This window comes from Ranitomeya variabilis, chromosome 3, assembly GCF_051348905.1.
Source record: "Ranitomeya variabilis isolate aRanVar5 chromosome 3, aRanVar5.hap1, whole genome shotgun sequence".
In the NCBI taxonomy this organism is placed as follows: Eukaryota; Metazoa; Chordata; class Amphibia; order Anura; family Dendrobatidae; genus Ranitomeya; species Ranitomeya variabilis.
In genome coordinates, this window is record NC_135234.1 from 522,472,309 (window position 1) to 522,485,277 (window position 12,969).

Consider the following 12,969-nt stretch of genomic DNA (forward strand, 5'->3'; position numbering starts at 1 on the left):
TTTACTGAAGATCTCTGGGTCCTCAGTCCGGAATACGGTTCACCAGGCTGCGCAAGTCCGGCCGGTCCAATGGCACCTCCAGAGTTCTCTTTGCAGGTGGAAATCTGTGCCTTCCTGCTAGCGCTATGTGTTGTAGTCCTCCCCTGCTGTGCTTACGGGATAGTCCCCACAACTGTTGTGTCTGTTTCTCGTGTTCCCTCACAACTCGATTAGATGATGTTCTGCTAATCCTCCGTCCCTCCCGGTGTTATGGTTGGGACGCACCCGTATGACGGGTAGGCTCGGAGCTCTTCCGGGACCCTAGAGTCGCCCCTCTCCACAGGTTGCCCCCTATGTCTTCTTAGGTGATTTAGGTGAGACAGCCCGCCTATGACTGACTGTCCTACCGTTGGTTTGAAGTATTGCCTGAAGCTATTTGTATAGAAATACTTCCTCGGCGTTCCGGCCGCCGGCTTTGCGCCTCAGTAGGATGTTGCCTCGATCTTACAGCACGACTCCTACTGGTATTCTCCTTCTTGCTTTGATCTCGTTTCTCACTCAGCAGAATATAACTCGCTTCTGATCCTTTCTTAGGGCACCGCCGCTATGCTGAGCAGGCACGGTCCCGTAGCTTTCTCTCTGTTTGCCAGGCCTCTGTCAGGATCCCACCCCTGACAGGGACCCTACCGAATCTTCCCCTACAACACCCTCTGCCACAGGGTGTTGCCTGGTTCCAACCCAGTCAGCATTCTCTCTCACTTCCTGCCTGACCCCCAGTTTTACCAGTATGTGAGGAGTGGCCTAATGAATAGTACCCTTAGCTCCCCCTGGAGGCCCGACTGTGAAATGTATTGGTATCTGTGATACCTGGTCAGATGAACTCCTTCAGTGCCATCAGACGTACCATAGCCCCCCTTAGTGGCGGAGCCATAGTACTGCAACGAACAGGACTCTGGGGCGCTGCAGTTCCATAAAAGAACTAAGGACTGGGTACAAAAATAGGTTACCTCCTAATAGAAAACACAGAGAAGGCTGCAGAAACCAATAGAAAACAGAAACTAAGGCTAGCAGAACCAGAGGTACCAGCACTGCACAAATAACACAAACAGCAGACAAAGCAAAGCACCAAGCTAGAAAGCTAGAAATCAAGCAGATTAACACTGTTGTCCAGCAAGGACTGAGAGGCAGGTGCTGGTTAATAAAGAGTGATACAAACACCTGACCCAAGACAAACCCAGCACTAGAGGAAAAAGACCAGCGGACAGAAATCCACAAGAAAAAGGCCGATAGTAACAAACTAAACAGATTCTAACATCTTTTATACTGATATCAAATTCAAACAGGTGCCATTACTACAGGTAATGAGTGGAGGACAGAGGAGCCTCTTAAAGAACAGTTTACAGGTCTGTGAGAGCCAGAAATCTTGCATGTCTTTAGGTGACCAAATGCTTATTTTTCACCATATTTTGCAAAATAGATCTTGCCAAATCAGACAAGGTAATTTTCTGGATTTGTGTTCTCATTTTGACTCTCATAGTTGTGGTCTACCTATGATGTCTATTACAGGCCTCTATCATCTTTTTAAGTGGGAGAACTTGCATAATTAGTGGCTGACTAAATACTTTTTTCCCCACTGTAGGTGATTGGTGCTCGTTTAATGGTCTAAATTCAGCTGCCTCCCTAAATGTCTCTGTGTGATGGTACAAATATGTTAGCATTTTGAGGCCCTACTTTTATTTTGTTTCCCACAGCCACATTAAAATCTTGTTTAACCCTTAGTGGCACACAAAACTTTACAAAACACACCAACTATGGTCTGACTTATAAATTATTTTAAGATATAATTTTGTTTCCACAATATGCAAGAAATAATATTCTACTACATACTTTCAAAAGATTATTAATACTAAAATATTGCTAATTTACTATCTCTTTATCTTGTAAGCCCTTGACAAAGTAATTGATTAATATGTCTAAAAGAATTAACGCGAAAACTAACATCTGTGGTGCCCCAGTACATGAATGACAACCATTTATTAGCCCATTAACAAATGTTTTCTCCAATTTTAGCTGTCGATTTACAGTTGCAGTCCAGTTCGCTCTCAATAAGCTGCCTCTGTACAAATAAAATATAATACTAATAACAAACAGCCCTAAGAAAATATAGTGTGAAATAAAAATGCCATTTGTGTCTTGTATGAGGATTTTTTTTATAATCAGATCAATATTAATCTACTTTGGTTTGTCAATTGATTTAATTGAAAGCTGTCTCATGTGCCAGTTATGTGATGTAAGCTATAAACAATATACAGTGGGAACGGAAAGTATTCAGACCCGTTTACATTTTTCACTCTTTGTTTCATTGCAGCCATTTTGGTAAATTCAAAAAAGTTCATTTTTTTTCTCATTAATGTACACTCTGCACACCATCTTGACTGAAAAAAAATAGAAATGTAGAAATTTTTGCAAATTTACTCAAAAAGAAAAACTGAAATATCACATGGTCATAAGTATTCAGACTCTTTGCTCAGTATTGAGTAGAAGCACCCTTTTGAGCTAGTACAGCTACGAGTCTTCTTGGGAATGATGCAACAAGTTTTTCACACCTGTATTTGGGGATCCTCTGCCATTCTTCCTTGCAGATCCACTTCAGTTCTGTCAGGTTGGATGGTGAATGTTGTTGGACAGCCATTTTCTCTTCAAAGATACTCAATTGTGTTTAGGTCATGGCTCTGGCTGAGCCAGTCAAGAATGGTCACAGAGTTGTTCTGAAGCCACTCCTTTGTTATTTTAGCTGTCTGCTTAGGGACATTGTCTTGTTGGAAGGTGAACCTTCGGCCAAGTCTGAGGTCCAGAGCACTCTGGAAGAGGTTTCATCCAGGATATCTCTGTACTTGGCAGCATTCATGCTTCCTTCCATTGTCGCTTAGAATTATCACCAAAAAGGTCTATCTTTGTGTCATCAAACCAAAGAATCTTATTTCTCATAGTCTGGGAGTCCTTCATGTCTTTTTTAGCAAACTCTATGCAGGCTTTCATATGTCTTGCACTGAGGAGAGGCTTCCGTCAGGCCACTCTGCCATAAAGGCCTGACTGGTGGATGGCTGCAGTGATAGTTGACATTGTGGAACTTTCTCCCATCTCTCTACTGCATCTCTAGAGCTCAGCCACAGTGATCTTGAGGTTCTTCTTTACCTCTCTCATCAAGGCTCTTCTTCCACAATTGCTCAGTTTGTCTGGACCGCCAGGAAGACTTCTGGTGGTCCAAAGATATTCCATTTAAGGATAACGGAGGCCACTGTGCTCTTAGGAACCTTCAGTACTGCAGAAATTCTGTTGTAACCTTGGCCAGATCTGTGCGCCTTGCCACAATTCTGTCTCTGAGCTCCTTGGCCAGTTCCTTTGACCTCATGATTCTCATTTGTTCTGACATGCACTGTGAGCTATGAGGTCTTATATAGACAGGTGTGTGCCTTTCCAAATCAAGTCCTATCAGTTTAATTAAACACAGCTGGACTCCAATAAAAGAACAGAACCATCTCAAGGAGGATCACAAGGAAATGAACAGCATGTGACTTAAATATGAGTGTCTGAGCACTTATGACCATGTGATATTTCAGTTTTTCTTTTTTATTAAATTTGCAAAAATTTCTACATTTCTGTTTTTTTTTTCAATCAAGATGGGGTGCAGAGTGTACAATAATGTGAAAAAAATGAACTTTTTTGAATTTACCAAATGGCTGCAATGAAACAGAGTGAAAAATGTAAAGGGGTCTGAATACTTTCCGTGCCCAATCAGAGAAGATGTCACCTGAAAGGTATTTGGATGTAAATGTTTATTTGCGGTACTGCCTGAATCACATTAATACTCTGTGTGGTACGCAGTATGATTATGGTTGGTAACAACAACACCATTCACCATGTCATAAAAGTGATAAAACAGCTTTATTCTTTGGGTCACTACATTTTTATCATTTTTTGAATTTTTTGCTGATTTTATATAATAAAAACAATGTTATAGTAAAAAAGATTCTTTTTGTATCACCTTATTCTGAAAGCTAAACCCCTCCCCCCAAAAAAGGTCAGTGCAAACCTGCACCTACACACTGTGTTATATTCATATCATCTTATCCTCCTCCTCTTTTTTTTCTGCTTTCTATTCTTGTACTCCATGCAAACAAGGGTGTGGCCTCCCTCTCTTGCCTTTATATAGCTTCCCATGGTTGGATGTCCACAGATGAACACCGATCCTCTGCTCTGCCCTTATTCACATTGAGGTAGTTTTTGACACATGTTAAGCATTTAATATTAGAGATAGTATAGGACCATCCCTATTTGGTATACCTTGTCACGGTGGGATGGATTTTACACCTTTTTTTATCTAAAACAGCATTTAATAAGTACCTTATATTAGTTACATATATGTACTATTACTTTTTACTTACAGCAGGGGTTTAGCTCATTTTGCTTCTATCTTAGGTTTCATATCTTTCTTTATTTTCCACTGATTGAGCTGAATGAGGATATGTTTTTTGCGGGACAAAATAATGTTTTCAGCTATGCCAGTCCTATTTAACAACCAATATTCTGATGATGAAAAACATAGCTTTTACTCAATTTTTTACGTTGTTCACAGAAGGGGTTAAATATTGTGAGAGTTTTATAGACCAGGTTGATAACAAATGTATGTACTTTTTTCATTTACTTTAGTTTTTAAATACATATGTGTATTTATTGGCCTAATAATTTTTTTGATGATTTTTTTTGTTTATTTTGTGTTTTTTATAGGACTTTTGATAACTAGCCAATGTAAAGCAGGTAGCTGGGACTGATATTATCAGGCTGGGAAAGGCCCAATAACTAGCCCGCAGCCACCCAAGAAGTGGAGCATCAATTCTGGAGCTTTGCCCGGCTCTTTCCGATTGCCTTGGTTCATTGGCAATCGGAGTAATGGTTTCTGGAGTTGATGTCAGCTGTCTAGTGTCAGCTGGCATCAAGCCCTGATATTAGTAATGGAGAGGCGTCTATCAGACACCCCCAATAATAACCCAGTAAGTAAAAAGATTTCTTTAAAAACACACGAAAATAATAGTCCAAGGATTCTGATTTAGTCCTCAAATGGATACCTGAAAGACACAGAAAGAGAGAAATAAAGAAATAGAAACAAGAGACAGTCCCTCGTTCACCAATTTATTAAGATAACAAAGTACCCAGCTCCAACATAGTACCCTGGTCCCACAATGTTCCTCAATTACCTAGATCAGGGGCGGGGAACGTTTTTTCTGTCAATGGTCATTTAGATATTTATAGCTTCCTTCAGGGTCCTTACAAATTGAGCGCTAACTCCGCCCACAAAGCACATCCTGCTGCTGGGATTGTTGTCAGGACGTAATCTTTCATTTCACGTGCCTCAGGGTTCAACAGTGAACATTGCTCACAGAGCTTAAAGAAAATAAAGGGTCGATGGCCTTCAAAGCACAGCTGCCAACCCAAGCACTGCAGTTCCCGGAAGTCTGCCAGTTGGCTGGATAAAAGGTCACTGTGGGCCATAAACAGCCCACAGGCCTAAGGTTTCCCATTCCTGATCTAGGGTTTGCTATGGACACCCAGAATGAGGCTCCATAGGCTTTGAGGAGCAGCCTCTCCCAGCTCATGTGAGACCCGGTGACTGATGGGGGGGCAGTGAAAATACGCTGCATCCAGAACACTAGTAACACTGAAAGTGGGAACGTGCCCTTATACCTCTCAAAATAAGGTGATTTAAAAAAATATTTTTGCAAAAAGCTTTTTCACTGTCAGAAAGTAGTAAAACCTAAAAAAAGAACGAATCTGATATCACTGTAATCATACTGACCGGAGGAATAAAGCTGTTATATCACTTAGGCCAGAGTCAGACACAACGCATAAAAAAATCGGTCCGTTTTTCACGGCCGAGAATCGCCCAAATGTTCTCCGAATGGTGATCTGTATGGAATCTGTTTTCAATCCATTTGGCGTAATTTTGTTGCACACTTGTAAAATGAGCAAATGATGAATCCATGGCCTGAAAATCATTAGAAATTAATGTGGGACCCTATTTATTGGCTCAATAACAAGTCTCCTCCTCCTAGCTTTCCATGAGAGTGTTTGCTGATGTATTTTCCGAGCTGATGTGTCTGAAACATGTCATATAGGCTAACCTTTAACACCACTGAGCAGGTGCTTTTACGCTGGGCTTTGGTGAACCTTACCCATTGATTGTGGATCCGAGGAGGTGGAGAAGAATGTGGGTCCATCCGCTTTTGAGGTGACGGATGACTAAAGGGCATTTTCACTGACTGTATGCTGCACTACGCAGCCATCCTGACAAATTTGACCAATATACTCGGATGAGCCTGGCCACATTTGATATTCTTCTTGAGACTCTGCGCCCTGGTATCACCTACAGGGACACCGTGATGCGCAAGTCTATTTTGGCAGCGTCTTCCACTTACTTTATGGTATGTCCAAAAACTGTATGTTGTGTATATATTTGATGTGTGTATTTTCTACACACACATTTCCCTTCCTTTTTTTCTTTGGCTCATATCTTTGTATTTTCCGTGTTAATCATAATGCCTTTCACATTACCTGCTCTTTGTAATACTGCTATGTTCCATAGCCATTGTATACTGCTGTAACTTGTTGAGGCACGGCTTAGTTTGCACTCTCCGTTAAATGTTATGTTGCCGTAACCATGGTATGATGATGCATGCATATGTCTTAACCCAGTTTTTATGTTTTGTATTCCAGCTTTCTAGCCTCTGGCCTGCCCTATGCGGCCCTACATCTGGAATTTTTAATAGGCAAATCCACAATCTCAGGCATTGTCTGGTCTACGTGCTCCCAAATTTGGACCCGACTGCATCAATCAGTCATGCCTGAGCCAAAACAACTAGACTGGCTGCCTATTGCCCGTGGCTTTCAGGAGACGTGCCAGTTTCCTAACTGTATTGGAGCCCTGGATGGGAAGCACTTCTGTGTACGTAAGCCGCCCAACTCTGGCTCACAATATTATAATTACAAAGAATATTTTTCTGTAGTGCTGTTGGCCCTGGACGACAGCGCATACATGTTTCAAATTGTTGATATTGGGGCCTATGGTCAAACAGGAGGCTCCCAACTCAAATGTTCCAGTCTTCCATTATGGGTCGTCGGATGCACAATAATCAGTTGGACCTCCCACCCCCAGTCAGCTACCATGGTCTAATCTGGAAGCTGTCCCTTAGGTCATGGTTGATGATGAGGCTTTTCAATTAACCAGGAACCTCATGAGGCCCTATCCACGTAGAACCCTGGACCACTGGCGTTGAATCTTTAATTTCCACCTATCCTGTGGACGATGCCTGGTGGAGTTTGCTTTTGGCATTCTGTGTGCCAAATGGCGTGTTATGCAGTCTGCTATTCAACTAAGTAAAGAAAATGTGAATCAAGTTATGAAAACTTGTGTTGTACTTCACAACTTCACAAGAATTCACAACTGTAGTGCAAATGCTGGTGATGATGTGGAGGATGCAAATAATGTCCTGACTACTTCACATGGACATCATCCACGTCTTCCACCCTCTGGACTTAAAGTGCAGGATGTCTTTACTAATTATTTTATTTCACCGGAGGGATATACTCCGTGGCAAGAGAATGCAGTGTCTATGTTATAATTTTTTTGGTTTATGTGTGTGAAACAAAATGCTGTTAAATTTTATAAAGTGTGATGTGTATTGCAAAAGGTGAGCATAAAATTATCAGAAAAACATCATCTATATAGTGGAAACAAAGAAACATACATATTTAAATAACTCAGTTTACTTACATAATGTTTGTATGCAAAAGTAACCATATTCACATCATATGGCAGTTTTGGCCACTATTACCAGATTACAAGCAAGTTTTGTCAAAAAAAAAAGATATACATAAAATAATAGCTCTTAAAAAACACATTGAAAAAAATTACAAATTTATGTATGTAGGTGGAGGAGATGGCGGGCCAGCAGCCTGAGTGCTTTGGCTACTTTGTGTGGCTAATTGACAATGAGCCTGAGTAGTGCTTGAGGATGCATGATGGAGCATGGAAGGGACTGGGTGTGGAACATGCTGGTACTGAGCACTATGGTATTGATGAACATAATAATCCTGGGTATTGGTAGTACCCATTTGTGGATGCCCCCCAGAATGTCCATGTCAACCATACCCATGTAGTGACCTGTTATGATCCGGTGACCTTGGAGCCGCATGAAACTTTCTCTGGAGTAGGTGGAAACTATACTGACCGCAGATCCTGAACTAACACCGAAACTAGAAATAGCCGTGGGGTGTGCTGTTGTGAACTCTATTTTTGGGCTCCCTCTAGTGGTCACAAGCGGTACTGTGAAGTGTTGTCTTTCTGCAGGTTGGCTTCACCACCTGGTTCGTTATCCTTGGTTGGTTTCCTATTTAGCTCACCTGGATACTCAGTTCCTTGCCTGCTATCAATGTATTCAGTGCTCTTCAGATTCCTGGTGACTACCTTGCTCCCAGTCTCTCCAAGACAAGCTAAGTTTTTGTTTGTTCAGTTTCTGATTATCAGCGTTCATCATGTTTTTTGTCCAGCTTGTTAAAATGTGATTTCTTACTTGCTGGTTGCTTTAGGGGACTGAGTTTCTCCCCTCACACCGTTAGTTGGTGTGGGGGTTCTTGAAATCTCAGTGTGGATATTTTGTAAGGGTTTTTTACTGACCGTATAGACCCCTTTTCTATTTTCTGCTATCTAGAATTAGTGGGCCTCTTTTGCTGAATCTGCTTTCACCCCTGTGTATGTGCCTTCCTCTTACCTCACCGTTATTATCTGTTGGGGGCTTCTATATCTTTTGGGGATTATTTCTCTGGAGGCAAGAGAGGTCTTTCTTTCTCTCTAGGGGTAGTTAGTTTCTCAGGCTGGCTCGAGACGTCTAGGATTTTAGACATGTTCACCGGCTGCCTCTAGTGTGGTTGGATAGGTTCAGTTTTGCGGTCAGTCCAGTTTTCCAACTCCCTAGAGCTTGTCCTATGTTTAGTCTCCTTGCTGGAGTAATTTGTGATCCTCAGCCACTAAGGATCATAACAGTATAGCAGGCCCAAAAAGTGTTTTATGCATCGCAGAAGTGGGATTAAAAGAAGACCTGAGTACATTTTTTTTTTTTTTGTGCTGCAGTCTGTCTAGCTTCTTTCATCCCCTTGAACTCTGAGTGGTTTTGAGCTCAGCTGCAGACATGGATGTGCAGACTCTGACTTCTAGTGTGGATCATCTTGCTGCACGGGTGCAAAGTATTCAGGATTTTGTTATTCATAGCCCTATGTCAGAACCAAAGATACCCATTCCTGAGTTGTTTTCTGGAGATAGATCTAGGTTTCAGAATTTTAAGAATAATTGTAAGTTATTTCTATCTCTGAGACCTCGTTCCTCTGGTGATTCCGCTCAGCAAGTAAAAATTGTTATCTCCTTGTTGCGTGGCGACCCGCAGGATTGGGCTTTCTCTCTAGCGCCAGGAGATCCTGCATTGCTTAATGTGGATGCGTTTTTTCTGGCTCTTGGATTGCTTTATGAGGAGCCTAATCTTGAAAATCAGGCAGAAAAAGCGTTGCTGGCCCTCTCTCAAGGGCAGGATGAAGCAGAGGTGTATTGTCAAAAATTTCGGAAATGGTCAGTGCTTACTCAATGGAATGAGTGTGCCCTGGCTGCAAATTTCAGAGAAGGTCTTTCTGAAGCCATTAAGGATGTTATGGTGGGGTTCCCCACCCCTACAAGTCTGAGTGATTCTATGGCTTTAGCCATTCAGGTTGATCGGCGTTTGCGGGAGCGCAAATCTGCTCATCCTTTGGTGGTATTTTCTGAACAGGGACCTGAGTCTATGCAATGTGATCGAACTCTGACCAGAATTGAGCGACAAAGTCATAGACGTCAAAATGGGTTGTGCTTTTACTGTGGTGATTCTGCTCATGTTATCTCAGCATGCTCTAAACGCTTAAAAAAGGTTGCTAAACCTGTCACCATTGGTACTATACAGCCTAAATTTATTTTGTCTGTTACTTTGATTTGTTCTTTGTCGTCCTACTCGGTTATGGCCTTTGTGGATTCGGGTGCTGCCCTGAATCTGATGGATTTGTCATTTGCCAGGCGCTGTGGTTTTGTCCTGGAGCCTTTGGAATTTCCTATTCCTCTGAGGGGAATTGATGCTACGCCATTGGCTGAGAATAAACCTCAGTATTGGACGCAAATGACCATGTGCATGACTCCCGTTCATCAGGAGGTGATTCGCTTTCTTGTTCTGCATAATTTACATGATGTTGTCGTTTTGGGTCTGCCATGGCTGCAGGCTCATAATCCAGTTTTAGATTGGAAAGCTATGTCTGTGTCTAGTTGGGGTTGTCAGGGAATTCATGGCGATGCTCCATTGGTGTCTATTGCTTCTTCCACTCCTTCTGTGGTCCCTGAGTTTTTGTCTGACTACCAGGATGTATTTGATGAGCCCAGGTCCAGTGTCCTGCCCCCTCATAGGGATTGTGACTGTGCTATAAATTTAATTCCTGGTAGTAAATTCCCTAAGGGACGACTTTTTAATTTGTCTATACCAGAGCATGCCACGATGCGGAGTTATATAAAGGAGTCTTTGGAGAAGGGACATATTCGCTCATCCTCTTCCCCTCTTGGTGCAGGATTCTTTTTTCTGGCCAAGAAGGATGGTTCTTTGAGACCGTGTATAGATTATTGCCCTCTGAATAAAATCACAGTCAAATTTCAGTATCCTTTGCCACTATTGTCTGATTTGTTTGCTCGGATTAAGGGTGCCAGTTGGTTCACCAAGATAGATCTCCATGGTGCGTATAATCTTGTGCGCATTAAGCAGGGAGATGAATGGAAAACAGCATTTAATACGCCCGAAGGCCATTTAGAGTGCTTGGTGATGCCTTTTGGACTCTCTAATGCTCCTTCTGTGTTTCAGTCCTTCATGCATGACATTTTCCGAGAATATCTGGATAAATTTATGATTGTTTATCTGGATGACATTTTGGTTTTTTCTGATGATTGGGAGTCCCATGTGAAGCAGGTCAGGATGGTGTTTCAGGTCCTGCGTGCTAATGCTTTATTTGTGAAGGGCTCAAAATGCCTCTTCGGAGTACAGAAGGTCTCCTTTTTGGGTTTTATTTTTTCTCCTTCTACTGTGGAGATGGACCCAGTCAAGGTCCAGGCTATTCATGACTGGACTCAGCCCACGTCTGTTAAGAGTCTTCAGAAGTTCTTGGGTTTTGCTAATTTTTACCGTCGTTTCATCGCTAATTTTTCTAGTGTGGTTAAACCTTTGGCGGATTTAACCAAGAAGGGCTCTGATGTGACTAATTGGTCTCCTGCGGCCGTGGAGGCCTTTCGGGAGCTTAAGCACCAGTTTTCTTCAGCTCCAGTCTTATGTCAGCCAGATGTTTCTCTCCCCTTCCAGGTCGAGGTTGATGCTTCTGAGATTGGAGCAGGGGCTGTTTTGTCGCAGAGAAGCTCTGAGGGCTCTGTGATGAAGCCGTGTGCTTTCTTTTCAAGAAAGTTTTCGCCTTCCGAGCGAAATTATGATGTTGGTAATCTGGAGTTGTTGGCTGTGAAGTGGGCATTTGAGGAGTGGCGACATTGGCTCGAGGGAGCTAAGCATCGTGTGGTGGTCCTGACTGATCACAAAAATCTGATTTACCTCGAGTCTGCCAAGCGCCTGAATCCTAGACAGGCTCGTTGGTCGTTGTTTTTCTCCCGTTTCAACTTCATGGTCTCGTACCTGCCTGGTTCGAAGAACGTGAAAGCTGATGCACTTTCTAGGAGTTTTGTGCCTGACTCTCCGGGAGTTTCAGAGCCGGCTGGTATTCTCAGAGAGGGAGTGATTTTGTCTGCCATTTCTCCAGATTTGTGACGAGTGCTGCAGAAATTTCAGGCGGATAGACCTGACCGTTGTCCACCAGAGAGACTGTTTGTCCCGGATAGATGGACCAGCAGAGTTATTTCCGAGGTTCATTCTTCGGTGTTGGCGGGTCATCCTGGGATTTTTGGTACCAGAGATTTGGTGGCTAGGTCCTTCTGGTGGTCTTCCTTGTCGCGGGATGTGCGTTCCTTTGTGCAGTCTTGTGGGATTTGTGCTCGGGCTAAGCCTTGCTGTTCTCGTGCCAGCGGTTTGCTTTTGCCTTTGCCTGTCCCGAAAAGGCCTTGGACGCACAGTTCCATGGATTTTATTTCGGATCTGCCAGTATCTCAGAAAATGTCTGTCATCTGGGTGGTGTGTGATCGTTTTTCCAAGATGGTCCATTTGGTGCCCTTGCCTAAGCTGCCTTCCTCCTCCGATTTGGTTCCTTTATTTTTTCAGAATGTGGTTCGCTTGCACGGCATTCCTGAAAATATTGTGCCTGATAGAGGATCCCAGTTTGTGTCCAGGTTTTGGCGAACTTTTTGTGCTAAGATGGGCATTGATTTGTCTTTTTCGTCGGCCTTCCATCCTCAGACTAATGGCCAAACCGAGCGAACTAATCAGACGTTGGAGACTTATTTGAGATGTTTTGTTTCTGCTGATCAGGATGATTGGGTGACTTTTTTGCCATTGGCCGAGTTTGCCCTTAATAATCGGGCTAGTTCTGCTACCTTGGTTTCGCCTTTTTTCTGCAATTCTGGTTTCCATCCTCGTTTTTCCTCGGGTCAGGTTGAGTCTTCTGACTGTCCTGGGGTGGATTCTGTGGTGGATAGGTTGCAGCAGATTTGGAGCCATGTGGTGGACAATCTGAAATTGTCACAGGAGAGGGCTCAGCGCTTTGCCAACCGCCGCCGCGGTGTGGGTCCCCGACTTCGTGTTGGGGATTTGGTGTGGCTGTCTTCTCGGTATGTTCCTATGAAGGTTTCATCTCCTAAGTTTAAGCCTCGCTTCATTGGTCCTTATAAGATCTTGGAAATCCTTAACCCGGTGTCTTTTCGTTTGGATCTCCCGGCATCGTTTGCCA